A 15,800-nucleotide genomic window follows, 5' to 3' on the forward strand; every position below is an offset into this window, starting at 1 on the left:
TCTCAATATAAATTTCAACATTCAGCCCATATGACTATGAAAAATAAACCTCAAGATTTTATTATATCTCGGCCCAAATTTATCTTCTACAACATTCCACAGTTCAGGCCCAATTTACAATATATCACATCTCTCATATGGGCTCACAGAATTATTTCGTCTATGTTAATACACGACTAAATGTATGTAAATTCTACAACTGCGGAGTCACTAACTGTTTGATATACACAGCTTCTCATACATATAGATACATAGCAAAATAATTATGGAACTAGGAAAACTTCTTTATAGCCCTGCAGCGAAGAAACATAGCTTAAACCGAATCAAAGAGAAACTTACTTCCTGAAAAATTAAACAAGATATGTGAGCCTTCTAGGAAGTAATACTTATTGCACAACACACGCATTCATGCAAATGTATAAATATATCAATCTAGTCATCCGACTAGTTATATGCTCACGCAGCCAGTCACACAAATGGCATATCACCAGCACTTACAATTATTAACATCTTCACATAATCACATCACGTGGAAATTGGTCAATAGCGTCACCGAAACCCCCGACGAGCCGTACTCTCACCTGGCCCATCCTCTCAAACGTGTGCACCCGAGGAGCCAATTCCCCATACCTGGCCGACTGGTCTAATCCTCACACGACCAGTCCTCTCATTGTTTTTACATTCTCTCTCTTTTTTTTTTTTCATACCAACAGGAGGCAACCCGGTGGTCTCCATCCAATTTAGATCATCAGGCGCTCACAACAGAAGGCCACCCTGCGGGCTGCGATCAAATCTAGACTATCAGGTGCGCAACGACGAGAGGCCATCCTGTGGTTTCTATATAATGGTATCAGGTGCACACGGGGGGGCGCCAATCTCCCATTTTCCAGGCCGACGGTCCAATTTCATAATTCATCATAATCAGGATCCATGCTTTATCGACCGTCGTCACAAACCCATGGTGACCCACTTCATCCCAATTCCACACAATCAAAGCACAGCAATGTCACAACACAATTAATCAAGTATTGCAATTAAATGCAAGCATATTAATCAATTAAACATCGTAATGCAATGCACAATTAGACATCCAAAATCAAATACAAATAAATAAGTAAATAGTGTTAACAATAAACAACAATAATAAAATAAATAATAATAATAATAATAATAAACAATAATATGAAAATAAATAAATAATTAGAGCACTTTATTTATTATGTATCAAATTATAGAATTTATCTAAATAAACTTATTAATTATGTTATTAAGATTGGTCTAGGTTCTATCGAAATTTCGGCAGAACCTCCCCTAGAAATATGACTATCTACCTGTTAAATATCATAATAATATTATATATTTACCAATCAATACACACAGCCCATCCATCGGGCATTCAATCAAATCGAATATCCGTCCTCCTTTAAACAACAGTATCGCCATTTATCATCCATAACAACTTACATAAGCTTAGTTCATAATCTAAATAACATCATATTTTCTTTATGTAAAAACTTAATTGTCAAATCCCAAGTTAATTCTTTGAAACTCATACTAAATCAACTACTCTTTGCATGATTAAGAAGTTTTCATAATTCCTATTGACTTATCATAAGCTTACTGCCATTTCAAAATAAACATAAACCTTCATCAAGCCTTACAACAGCATAACAATCCCTTCAGTAACTCTTAAGGTGCAGGTTTAGAATTCTAAATATTTTTAAATCTAAGAAATTACTATCAATATAAGATAATACATGTAAGAACGAAGACGAATGAGTGAATTTCAATTACTTCTCTCCCAATTACAATCACTTTTCGGCCATTTGAAGAGAGAATCAAATTTCTATATTAAATTCATAGTCTAGATGTTATATATCCATTATTCATCAAGAAATAGACATACTACATCCTTTGCCATCTCATTATAGATATTTGTACATTACCATTCTCTTCATATTATAATGTAACTCGTAAAAATAGCCAGGTTAGTTACTGCCCTATCGAGAAGTCTTTGATTTCCTTACTAACATTTGCAATAACTAGATAAACCCTTTATTCCTTATATGTAATCAGTTCATGTTTTCAATTAGAGGATAATATCAAATTTTCCCGTGATAATGCGCATAATCAGTACTTTTAAAAATCTAACCTCTTCACAAAAACATAATACAGGCTTAAATTCTTCAATTTAGTCGAAATAATTCATAAAACCAGAAGAATGGAGCAGGAAATTACTTACTCAGCTGGAAAATGTCAGAAACTTGAAGGTGAGAGCAGATAACGCGACTGTACAGATCGCGAGCCATGATCGCAGCTCCGCCAGCTTGCTGCGTCAACCGGAACAAAAAGGAGGGAGCGAAAAAGGGAGACCCAAGCTTCGTCGTCGAGAGAGAGAGGCTGGAGTCGTCGGAAAATCGAGGAGCAGGAGGCTCGACGCGACTTTCCGATCGAAGGATGTCGCGGCTCTCCTGCGCCTTCTGCGTACGCTAAAAACGAAAGAAAGGAGAGAAGGGAGGCCGGAATCCGCTGCGGAGAGGAGGCGAAGGCAATGCGTGGCACTGGTCTCCGGTGATCGAAAAACGCGAGGAGGAGAGGGCGAGGGTGAGGTTGACACTGGAGAAGAAGGACGAAGAAGAAGAAAAGAAATTTTGGATTTCTAGACTATTCCGGTTCGATTCGAATCAATTTGGTCCAATTTAATGATTCGGCTCGATTTGCTTGGTTTTCTAATCCGATTTGATTCATTTTGATTCTATTAGTTAGGTTCCAGCATTTCCTCAATTTACTAAATAGTAATAATAATAATAATAATAATAGATTTTTAGAATAATTGATTTATATAGTAATCACATACATATACATATACATTTTTAATAATTTAATAATTAGTACTTCATATTTACTTTTAAAATTTTCTAAAGGTTCTCCACTCAGCAAATATTTAATAATATGTTTTGGGCTTGAGCCCATCTCCGTAAACTTGGGCTCGAATTAGAATTAAACAGTATTTACAGTCCAGACAGTTGAAAATTCAGATTTTTGATTTAATAATAATTTAAAAGTTTTGAAAATAAAAATTAAGGGTGTTTCAATAAGTTATAAAAAGTGGTGAAAAAAATACACATTTTTTTACTTAATTTATAAAAAAAAAAATACTTTCAAGTGTATAAAAAAAGAGTGCAATGGATAGTTTTTGATATGATAGGTGTTTTTTATTTATTTTTTGGTAAATAAATTTTATTTATTTTTTAATCATTTATTTATTTATTTACTATAATTTACTAAATTATCTAAAAATATAGTTATTATTTTTCTGTTATAAGAGACAATTTGGAAAACTAATAAATGAGAAACATGTATAAATATGTTGAGTTGATGATTTTTTATTTCACAACCAATTATGTTGAGTTGATTTTTTATTCTCAATCAAAATTCTCTCAAATTTTCATAGTTCATTATTTTTTCTATTGCTTTATTTCCTTAATATTGAAATTATATATTGTTTATTTTTTATTTTCTTACATCCAATTCCAAATTCTTTCTCTAATCTCAATTTTTTCCATTCATAAATTTACTTCATTTGATTTTTTTAATAATTTTCTTAGCATTTAAAAATAATAATTTCCAACTCATTTCATTAATTTTATATTCCATTTATAGTTTTCTATATTAGTGAATTAGCAAAATTTGTAAATTTAATGTAATAATAGTTCTAAGTTAGTTAATAGAAGTTTTTCTTTTCAAATTTTATAATAATTTATTTAGTTAATAAAATTTAAACATTTTAAAATTATTATTTATTTATGAATTCAGAATCAAATTTTTATTATTTTTTTTAAAAATTTGCGTAATGCCTGAACCGAATCGGAAGCATAATTCGAACTGTCAGTTCGCCGGAACCGTGCCGAACCGTACCGGAACCAGAATCGGACCGAAACCGAAGGTTCCAGGGTCAGTTTCGGTTCAAAATTTTAAATATCTCGAACCGATGGTTCACTGAACCGGCCATGCCTAGGTTTATCGTATGGTTAGTCCTAGGATGGCAGCAGGAACCCACTAAAAATCAATTACCCAAATCTGAACCCGAACCCAACTGTGGATTTAAATACCCGAATCCTTTTAGGCATTATCCCCACACTAACCGAATCTGTTTAAATACCCATTTAATTATAAATTCATTCAATCCATTGAAATACGAATCCATTTAAAACACAAATCTGAGCCTGAAAATGCAACAAAAAAAAAAAAGAATTCATATTAAGATTCTATTTGTTTCCGTAAAATAATTTGCTGGAATTTTTTGCAAGTCATTTTCCAACGTTTGGTTATTATATAAAAACTCAAGGGTCCGTTTATTTCCATAAAATAACTTACAGGAAAATAAATTGCTGAAAATAAATTGCTGAAAAATATTTTTCAACAAGTTATTTTCTTTTAAGTTATTTTACAACGTTTGGTTATTATATGAGGCCTAAACTACAAAATACCTCCACCTTTGCGACTTGTTGCAATATCACTCTAAACCCACCTTCGTCTTTCGGACAGCCTAACTTAGAAACTTAAATATATTGTCACCCTAATAGCAAAATCAGCTAGGGTTTGGCAATATAATAATATTAAAGTGGGTCTCACCTAACCAGTTTAAGTTAACTTAACCCAAGCCCTCAAAACTCACCGTTTTGGAGAAAACCTAACATCTAAAAAACAAAAACCCTAATTTTCTAATTTCCTGTTTCCTTCTTCATTGCTCATTCTCCATGGCACCTTCATCGACATTTCTAATTCTTAATCTATTCTGTCTCAGTCTTGAAGTTTAATTACATAAGTTGGCTCGCATTGTTGGCAGAAAGTGACTGTAGATAGGCACTTCGTTCTCATTGTTGCAGATGGCGAAGAAGAAGAAGAAAGATTGGTAAGTAAATTTATTTTGAATATTGAAAATTAGGGTTTTAGGTAAAGGGGAATTAATATTGGTTGGTGTAATTATTTATTGAAGAGCAATAACATTTATTTCTTTGATTGGAATTGTATTGTTGCTTCCCCATTGTGATTTTTTACATTGAATATTGTTGCCATTGGTTTCCCCTTCCCATTTTTCCCTTTCTTATTCAATATTGCTGGCATTGGTTTCCCCCCTTTATATTTACTATTGGTTGCACATTTATCATCTTTTATTGTACTATTGGTTGTTCATTTTACTCAATTTATTACACTTTTGCTCGTCATTATGCTTCTTGACAAGGGACAGTAGTGAGTGGGGCATTATGCTTGTGAAATATTATTGTGAGTGGGGAAATTGATATATATATGAATATTTGTGTCTGTGAATACACAGATTTCCTTTAGAAGTTTGGATGGATGGTAAAATAAGTGAGAAAAGCAAGAGAGTGGAAGGATAAACTACATTGGTGGAAAGAGGTTGAAGGATTGGGATACACAAAATGGGTCCATGATATATGATGATGTTTGTAACAAGGTCAGAGGCTATGGCTATAGAGAAGTGCAGCAAATAGGATGCTACAAACCCCATGAACTATAGTTGACATTAGAGTTTGCTAGAGATGATGATGAGGTGAGATTGATACTTGAAAGAGGGGAGAAATTTGGATGGCTGAAGATATACATTCAAACTAGCATACAAGTTGAAAAAAATAAAGGATATGATCATGCTAATTACATACACTCAGATGATGAAGAGATGGCTAAATCTAGTGGACCTTCAATCGATAATGAAGAGCAATGCAGTATAAATAAAGTTGCAATTGATGACACATGGGTTGATTCTAATGATGAAGGCATTGATGGTAAAAACAATGCAATCCAAGAAGAAAAGAGTGAAGATAGTGAAATAGATGAAGAATGTTTGGATGATGAGGAGTTTTTGCCTGCTAATGAAAATAAGATTAAATTGAAGAGGTTGTTGTTGACAATGGAGCAGATTTAGGGCTAGATGAGGCAGTTAAATTGGGAAGAAAAGAAAGTGAGACAAATGTAGATATACCTGCTACAGAGATTGGACCTGCACAATTCAATTACTATGAGCCATCTGATGCTGAGTATTCAGCAGCCAATAACAGTGATGACGGAGAATTAGTGGTAAAAAAAAGGTGAAAAATATTTATGACCCTAGCATAGACCACAGTAAGTTACAACTTAGTGTAAGCATGATATTCAAGAGTAAACAGGAGTTGAAGCAAGCTGTGAAAAAAATTTACAATTCATAATGGATTCAATGTCACTTGGAAAAAAGTAAGGAGAGAAATGTTGACTGTAGATGTGAAGCATAATTCCCTTGGAGACTCTATGGTAGCACTAAACGTAGAGATAAGTCTTGGGTGATAAGGACTTACCAAGAAGAACATAATTATTTTAGGGCCTTGAGGGAATAAGCAAGCAAATTCAGAATTTATGGTCTTAGAATTATTAGGTCAGTTAAGGAAGGACCCTAATTATAATATTGATAAGATGATAAAGGGTATGAATGAGAAGTATGCAGTGACTGTCAACAGATATACTTGTTATTGAGCAAGACAGAAGGTAATGGTCAAACCGATAAGGTCATTGGGTACACATTACTTAAAACTTAGATCCGACATTGCTGAGTTGAAAAGGTTGATAAGAATGTACTTTTGTAATTCAGTGTGAGGAGGGACATAAGAGGGGTCCAAATGTTTTCCAAAGGTTATATATTGGTTTTTCATCTTTGAAAAGGTTGTAGAACTTGTCTTTGTGTAGATGGTTGTTTTCTAAAAACTATGGTGGGTGGAGTATTATTAAGTGTTGTGGCAAGGGATGCCAATAATCAAATGTACCTGGTTGGTTGGGCTGTAGTGGAAAGAGAGAAACAAGGTAGTTGCACTGATTTCTTAGTTTGCTATTTGAGTACTTGCAATGTGGTGTTGGACTTGGACTAAAAATCATCAGTGATCAACAAAAGGTAATTTTTTTTACGTTTGCTTCCAAGACATTTAGCCATTGAATTTCTTTTTCTCTTAATGTAGGGTCTAGAGAATGTTGTTAGAGATTTTGTACCATATGTAGAGCATAGAAATTGTGCCAAACACATTCACTCCAACTAGAAGAAGAAACACAAAGGGGAAGGATACAAATCAGCCTTTTAGGCAATTATTTATGCAATTTATGAGGCTGATTTCAACAAGAAACTGAAAGAATTGACTGATATTTCTCTAGAGGGAATAGAAGACTTCCTGAAAAAAGATAAATAAAAGTTTTGTAGAGCTTTCATGTCTATTTTCCCTACAGTTGATGATGTCATAAGCAACACGACTGAGACTAATAATGACAAAGCACATCATTCTAATGTTGGAAGACACAAGAAGAAGGTTGATGGAAAGGAATTACTTCAAAAGAATGCTGGTTGAAAAATGAAGAGACGGGGTTGGACATAGAATTAGAAAAAGAATTGAACATGCCAAATTGTACACCTCAACTTGTGTTCCTAGACCATCAGATGATTACAACTTCCAAGTGCAAGTAGGTGAATAAGCCTTTGTGGTTTAGTTGGATAAGAAATAGTGCTCCTGTAAGGTATGACAGCTATCTGGGGTACCCTACTGTCATGTCATTTCTTGCATCAACTTCACGAGGCATAAGCTAATGGATTATGTATATGACTGTTTGAAGGCTGAGACCTAGAGGAAGATATCAGTTTGGTTTATGTCCATTAGGACGCGAAGAGATGTGGCCACCAATGCCAGATATAGAGATTCAACCCCCTGACTACATTAAAAAACTTAGTAGGTAGAAGAAGAATAGAATTAAGGATCCAGATGAATCTCCAAAAAAGAGTACCAAAACATGCAATAGCAGAAAAGAAATCCAAATGAGATGCCAACATTGCTTAGCTTGTGGCCATAATAAGAGAGGCTGCCTAAAGATTGACCAAGCACCTGCTCCAAGAGAAAAAAAAATGTAATTTTTTCTGTTTTGATGTCAATTAAAAATTTTAATTCATTTTTTAATATTGATCATATGTGTACAACAATTATCTTAGAGGATGTGTTATGTCAGGGAAAGATTGGAAGACCATCAAAGTAGGCAAATTTAGAATCCAGCTCTGCAAGAGGACAAATAGTAGACCCATCCACAGTTGGAAAAGCAAAAGAAAGAGCCAAGGTATAAAAAATTAATAATTGACTGTTTTTGATATCTTTTTTCCCAATGCATTAAAACCTATCTAATATGGCATGATAATATTAAATGTTTCATAGGTAAAGAAGGATTTGGCGTGAGAATCTTTAATGAGATTGGGAATGTGAATGTGTGATATTGCTTATTTAATATTTTGTCCATTTTTTTACAAATCACATGAGTGCTGCTGATTTTTTGCATCTTTTATGTTTTTAGATGCCAGGAGAAACTAGTGTTAGATATGTGAGTGGAATTGAATCCATTAAAGCAGTTACAAGAAAGAAAATGAAGGCATAAGAAATGATGACATAAACAGAGCTAGTACAACCAGTAATAGTAGAATGGATACTCCTAAAGAACCACAAGCGATAATAGACCTGAGGCAGCCTCCACCAGTTTCAAGCCAAGATTAGTTTAGATTTTCAGAAAGCAAAGCAGTATATGGAGCTTTTTGTTTATGTCAATTACAATATCAGTATATATCTTTTTGCTTAGCTAAATGTAAACAACAGTTGATAGGGTATTTTTTGGATACAGCCAGGATTAATTTGTTGTGGATGCTAACTTATCAGTTTAGGCCCTTTTTGTTGTAATAATGTAGCATCCAACCATTTTATCTTCGCACTTTCTATTCTCTTATCATCAATGAAATGCAAGCCTTTTTCTTAGTTTCAAATGTCTATTTTCTTCATTTAAAAATAACCTTATAAAAACAATAATTTAGCATTTTAAATAAAGCTTAAATCAAATTGGATGCACACAAGGAATCCACTACAAAATAGCAGCAGAGCTACTGTTACATTCCATTCAACATGAGGTTCTAGAAATACAAACATGGCTACTTTTACAATATCTCATCCTACTTGTCTACATATTCAACTTAACAACTCAATACATGAAGCATATAACCCCAATTCCTAAACAGAATCACTTTAACAAACTCACCTCTTTTTTTTTTTTTTTTTTTTTTTTTTTTTTTTTTTGCTAAATTCTAGATTAAGTGATTTCTTTTTAGTAAGGAAAAATACATTTGGGCCTTCAATTCTTTCTTAGATGCTTTCTTCTGCTCCAACCTCTTCTCACCCTCTTTTAGTTTTTTTTTAGCTCTAAATTCTCCTCTTTCAACATTTCAACAATTGCTTTGAGCCCATCAATTCTCCTAAACAAATTGTTCACAATCTCCACACTCTTAGGTGAGAGTTTAGTATCCATCCACCTAAAGAAGTTACAGTCTTTAAGATCCCCTTTCTATAATAAATGGATGACAAAATTTGACATAGAAGTGTCTAATTATTCAAAATCAGAAAAAATTGCAAAAATTGAGTATTAATTTACCTTTTTTCTCCAACAAGGGCATTGATAAAATTGTCTACCTAGATTTGTTCTACTCCATGAGGTGAGTGTTTTCACAAGTAGATTATGCCCACATCTCACACCTAATCGATCAAGTCTGGAGTTTACAGACAAGTTGCTTCCTTCATTTCTAGAATCCATACACACTCAACCAAATGAGATGAATGAAAGTTATGAAATTGAAAATGCAACCAAGCGATAGAGAAGGGAGATGAGAGCGATTGTGAAGATTGAAAAGAAGGGAGAAGAGGGCGATGGGAGAAGCGAGCGATGGATAAGGGAGAATAGAGAAGAAAAATTAGGTCTCCAAAACGGTGAGTTTTGATGATTTATGGGGGCTTGGGTTAACTAGTGAGATCCACTTTATATTATTATATTGTCCAATTCCTTGCTGATTTTGCAATTAGGATGACAATATATCTGAGTTACTAAGTCACGATGTCGAAGAACGAAGGTGGATTTAGAGTGATATTGCAATAAGTCGCAAAGGTGTGGGTATTTTTGTAGCTTAGGCAATTATATGAAAACTCAGTTCAAAAATATTTTATGCATTTAATACAACATTAAAACATTTAATTTTCCACCGTATAAGTAATGCAATTACACATATTATATTTCACATAAATCTAATAAATATATGTAAATTCAAAAAAAAAATGTCGAAAATCATAATAAAAAACATTTTTAATATTTCACTATAATTTCATAAAGTTCAAACCAAAGTTCATACAATACTTAAAACATAGGTCAAATTATAAAAAGCAATAGTAATAATATTAGTTCAAGAAGCAATAAAAATAACATAGTCTAAGAAGCAATAAAATAAACATAGTCGAAGAAACAATAACAATAACATAATCCAACAAAGAAAAATCATAAACAACATAGTTCAAACTCCTCCATCCTTGTTGATAAAATATTAAACCCAAACTTTTCAAAGATTTGCGTTTTTAGGCATAAAAGCTTTTTCAAGCATATCTTTCTCCACCAAATAGTCAAAAACAGTGGCAAGAGTGACTTCATCATAACCTTTAGTCTTCATAAATTTATCATAAAGTTCATTAAACAACAAGTTGATTTTTTTTCAAATCCTTGATGGCCAATGCAACCTCTTTCATTTCTATAGCCAATTTCTCAACACCATCATCTTCAATTTTTCTATGAGATCTTTTTTGAGATGAAGGAATAGTAGTTGAAGATGCTTCTTTTCCTTTTATCACTTTTTCAAATTCAACATCATCATCTCATCATCATGTGTAGTAGAATCCACCTCAGTGCTCTCATCCAATTGAATATCAGTGAAAGACTTAGCATAGGTTCCAGTGGCAATATCTTTTCCCACAACAATTGCCTTCTCATCATACATTTTAATCTTTTTGTTAAGATATTTTTCATGATTAGAATTTACCTATTCAATATAATATAAAAATACAATTAGCATATACAATCATACAAAAATTGTGATGTAATGCAACTTAAATCAACTAATGGATGTGCATCACCAAACAAAAGTAATATAATTACTTAGTTGCACTTCTTCATCATAAAAATTCTTAGCAGCAGTTATCATCCCATCAAAATCCACTTTTAGATCGAAACTTTGAGATAATTGTCTTGTCCTTTTTCACAGTTCTAAGATGGTTCTCAACATGTTTAGTGCAGCATTTCACTTCATATTTTTGGGTGATTTCTTTAGCCGCTCGTACCAAGGATTATGATTTAAATGTTAGAGATGGTTTATTCTTTTTTAAAGCCTCCTCGGCTAGTATCTCCAAAAGAGTCTGAGACATGAGTTTAGCCATCTAAATTGCTTTATTTTGACCATTTCTACATATAACAATCAAGTAAATAATAAAAATATTTAAAGAACCAAAGTAATCATAAATATTCATAAAGTAATTGAAAATCCAAAACAAATACAAAGTCAATAAAAAAGCATAAATATTCATAAAGTTTGATATAAGTAAATATTTATTTATTTATTTATTAATATAATCATTCCACATAATAGTTGCTATCGTATCTCATCTTGCTATCCATTCCCTACTCTCTTTTCATTCTTCTCTAAGTCAAATAATTCTTTTTCATTTTCAAGATGATTGTCTGCAAATTCTCTCAAATGGTATCGAACACCATGACATAGAGTTACTATTCCATTTCAAATACCATAACTAGCATCACTAAGATAATATTTTCTTACAAAGTTGAAAAAATAGACATCCACTAAGTATTATATATATATATATATATATATATATATATTTCAGTTGTAAAATTTATATTTATAATACCTTGGAGTGCTATCTCTAGACTGAAGTTATTTTGCTCTCTAATGAGGTGCGGGTATAGGTTTATGATTTATTTCAATACAATTCTAAAATAACGATGAATAGTTTTAACAGATCTGTAGAAAGCTCCAGCAATAAACCGAAATATGGTATTGTGCTCTATAACTTGTAAAAAAATATCACTTGTTTCCTAATAGACATATTTGCAGTTGGTCGCAAAAGATCATTCCTAGTGAGTAGATCACAAAGATTGTTAAATACAGTAGGTTTCATTCTAAGTTGTTTGACACAATATCTATCACCTCTATGTAATAAACTATTCATATAATATTCTCTCTTGGAAACGACATTTAAATGTGGTTCTCTAGGTATTTGGGATTCTTGGTCACATTTTGATATTATTACACCACTTACTGCTATAATACTCGTAGCTGCACCCATACAAGCAGCACAAATGATCCATCTACAAAGCAATAAAAAATAAAAAATAAAAAATAAAAAATAATAGAGCAAGAGGACTTCTATTACTACAAGAGAATGAAAATAGAAACTGTGAGAAATTTTAAGACAGTGGCAACCAAAATATCTCACACACGGACATAAAGAATGAGAACACACAAATTCTATGGGCTTGTTAAACATAAATAATCAGACAAAGGCAAGTGACTAATGAGAACACAAAAAAAGTGAATTGTTGCATAGTAATATTCTTGTTAATTCATAAAGTTTCCTACTTGCTTGAGAGCTGACAAGTTACTTTTCGTCTTGTGCTTGTGCATTATATGGGTACCTTTTACATTTTAATGTCTCTACACAATTTTTATAACACGAGCTGATGAACATGCATAAGTCACTCTATACTAATTACATGCAACTCTACCTAATTTAGTACCCTTTATTGGAGGTAAAATGTTGTTATACGTTTAATTTTTTATACTTGCATTTCTTGTTACTAACAAACTAGGTTCTCTTCCTCTTTTGAGGTAGAGTTATCTTTTTACTAAAGTCTTAGCATCATCACATATAAGTGTAATTTCATTTGATTTTGATTACTCTCCAAATTGATCATCCGAGTCATCACCCAAATTCTAAAAAAAGGAAACCAAATTCATTATTAGCATTAATTGATACGGATAAAAGTTAGCAATAAAAATCAAGTATACAAAAATAGAAATTTTTTTTATTATATAATACCCAATGCAAAAGCTATGACCTGAAAAAAGAATATGAGAAAAGAAAAACTTGAAAAATGAGAATATCCAATATATGCAAATAAAAAATAAAATGCGAACGGAACTACAGTTTTAACTACCAAATTAACAATTTGAGTATTATATACATATATATAATTGGGTATTAATTTTTTCACATATATCAATTAGTCAACAAAGAAATGAAGTAGTCAAGTTGACTTCTAATGCATTAATATGCTGTGGACTCAAGTATGAAATATGAGATCAATGATTTGCCGAAATTAACCAATAACAACCCCTTGAAAAGTATATTAAATTAATAAATATGAAGCATCATCCACCATAAATAAAGCAACCTACAACACAATGGCGGAACCAGGGAGTGGCCAGCAAGGGCCATGGCCTCTCTGGCTCAAAAAATAGTCTTATATATATTTGACAAGAAGGTTAATGTCTAATGAAGCTTAGTGAAAAATCTTGTGATTGTTTTACCTTGTAACCAAGGCTCAAATCTTGGTAAAAGCATAATTAATATTTTTGTTTTCTTTTTAATATTTTTTTTAAATTTACAATAATTAAAAACATAAAACTAGATATTCACAAAATAATTATTCTATATTTTAAAATTAGTAATTTACATATTTGTTTATTTAATAAAAAAAAAGGAGTTCTAAAAATTGTAAGTCAGAGTCATCCTTAACATTTGAATTTCTTTATTTTGTTATTATTGTTTGAACTAGTCATATATTGCTGGAATTTTTTCGTTACTCATCAGTAATATTTAAAATTTAAGACAAAATTAAAAGTCTCATTTAATTCAATCATTCAACATTTAACTATAGTAACCCAATTTGTAAAAAATTTATTGGAATTGTTTTCTTCGTAAAACAATTGAAAATGATTCATTCAGAAAATTTTAAGTTCTGTTTTCTTAGAAATGCATTTAAGAATAAGCAACAGCTAAAAGATTAAAGCATATTATTTATTTTTTTATGATCTTTTTTCATGATCTTAGTTTCACATCTCATTGTATATACTTTTGCCCCCCTAATTTAAATCATGGGTCCATCACTGCTACAACAAGCATATTAAATAAATAATTTTATTTCCTTAAATGACTTAATAAAAAATTTAGATTACTTACTAGAATTGGTTCAATTATTATGTCATGAATCGTTGTATCTCATGAAACAAAATTAAAATAAAGTTGGAATTATAATTATATAAAAAAACTCAAGATTACGTTGATAAATGCATATACATATCTCTTAAAAAGATAGCTTATATTGTGTAGTAAAAAGAAACCATAAAAAAATAGCAAAAAAAATTAATTAGAAAATAAATAAATATATATATATATATATATATTGAAATTCATAATAAAAAAATTAGATTTAAAAATAAACATAATATATATACCTATTACTAAGCAATCAATGAATGATAAGAAAAAACTCGTTATAAATGAAGCAATAGATGTGGCGGGTTAAGAGAATTTTAAAAGAAAGATCCAAAGGAATTAGGAATTGACATTGATTTACATATAACAAACATAAAATGAGTTAAGCTTATAGGACAAGATAATACTTGTACACATACACACATGCACACATATTTATATATGCAAATATTTATGAGTTGGGTTGGGTCGGATAGGGATGATTCGGATTTTTCGCAACCTTATATATGATTATTTACTTCTTGTAATTTTTTTATTTAAAAAAATAATCAAAATTTTTTTATTTAAAAAATTATGAAATTTTTTTTAAAAGAAGCAGATTTTCATAGTTTGAACTATAAATGACTTGCATTACTCAGTCGAGATTTGACCAATGAGCTATTCACCCAATAGCTTCCTCATATAGCTTTTATGTGCTGTGGATTTGTTTGTTTATAAGTATTTTAGAAGGACATATTATTATTTATACAACTTTAGATAAAGACTTAGTGTCAAATATTTATATTAATGCAGTCAAATATTTGCTCTCTAAACGTATAAATTGAAAACATTAAAGAATGTTATTTTCTTTCTTACTTTTATTTAGAGATATATTAATATAAAATAATATATTAATTCATCATTACAATCAGAGGAGATGAATGTATAAATCAATAAGGAGTCAAATCAAACACCTACATCATTTTCTATTAATTTGACAAAGCTTAAGCCCTTTTTTGTAAATTTTTTTTGAAAATTCATAAATAATAATATCAAAAATTACAAATCCTCGTGTAAATTAGACGTAGAACTCTACTGTTAGTAAAGTAACTTGGAACTTGAAAATTTTATGGCACAATATAATAAATTAAAAAATAGTGTATTAATCTTAAAATCTCTAAGATATCAATTTTAATAATTTTAGATTGGGTTCTTAAATATATAAACATTCTCTTACCTATAAAAATCATATTTTAACACCAATTAGTTAAAATTGCTTTATGTAATTAAATATGAAAAGCACCGATTTATTTAATTAATTTCTTTATTCTATGATATTTTTATAAATTAGTTAAAATTTAATTTAAATAATACTATTACTGGTTGTGGATGTTTATTGCATATGGTTCGGATCTATTAGGTCTCCGATTGTTTTGTAATATTATTGCAATCTATTAGGTCTCCGATTCAATCTAAGTATTAAAAATATAAATGATTGTTTTGTAATGAAAAAATTGTAAATAATTTTAAAACTTAGGAATATTCAAATTGAATTTTTTTTTATATTTAAAAGAAAATAATAGGAAAGTGGTGACTATTTCTTAGTTTTTGATAATTTTGTTGGAGTAAGTTGAGTGAAAACTTATCCAAAAT

General features: G+C 30.8%; 1 long non-coding RNA gene and 1 pseudogene across 1 annotated transcript; one reads left to right on the forward strand and one right to left on the reverse strand.

Annotated features, from left to right (window-relative positions):
* Positions 1–31: 31 nt before the first annotated feature.
* LOC149493218 (uncharacterized) lies at positions 32–2,607 on the reverse strand. The gene is made up of 2 exons (XR_016322900.1): positions 2,243–2,607; positions 32–293 (listed from the first exon to the last, which is right to left on the reverse strand). It is a non-coding gene; the product is annotated as an uncharacterized LOC149493218 (long non-coding RNA).
* A 3,094-nt stretch (positions 2,608–5,701) lies between these two features.
* LOC149493219 (uncharacterized) lies at positions 5,702–8,451 on the forward strand (annotated as a pseudogene).
* Positions 8,452–15,800: the final 7,349 nt, after the last annotated feature.

Source organism: Jatropha curcas, chromosome 10 (assembly GCF_041381405.1).
Source record: "Jatropha curcas cultivar XTBG-Jc1 chromosome 10, XTBG_Jcur_1.0, whole genome shotgun sequence".
Taxonomy (NCBI): Eukaryota; Viridiplantae; Streptophyta; class Magnoliopsida; order Malpighiales; family Euphorbiaceae; genus Jatropha; species Jatropha curcas.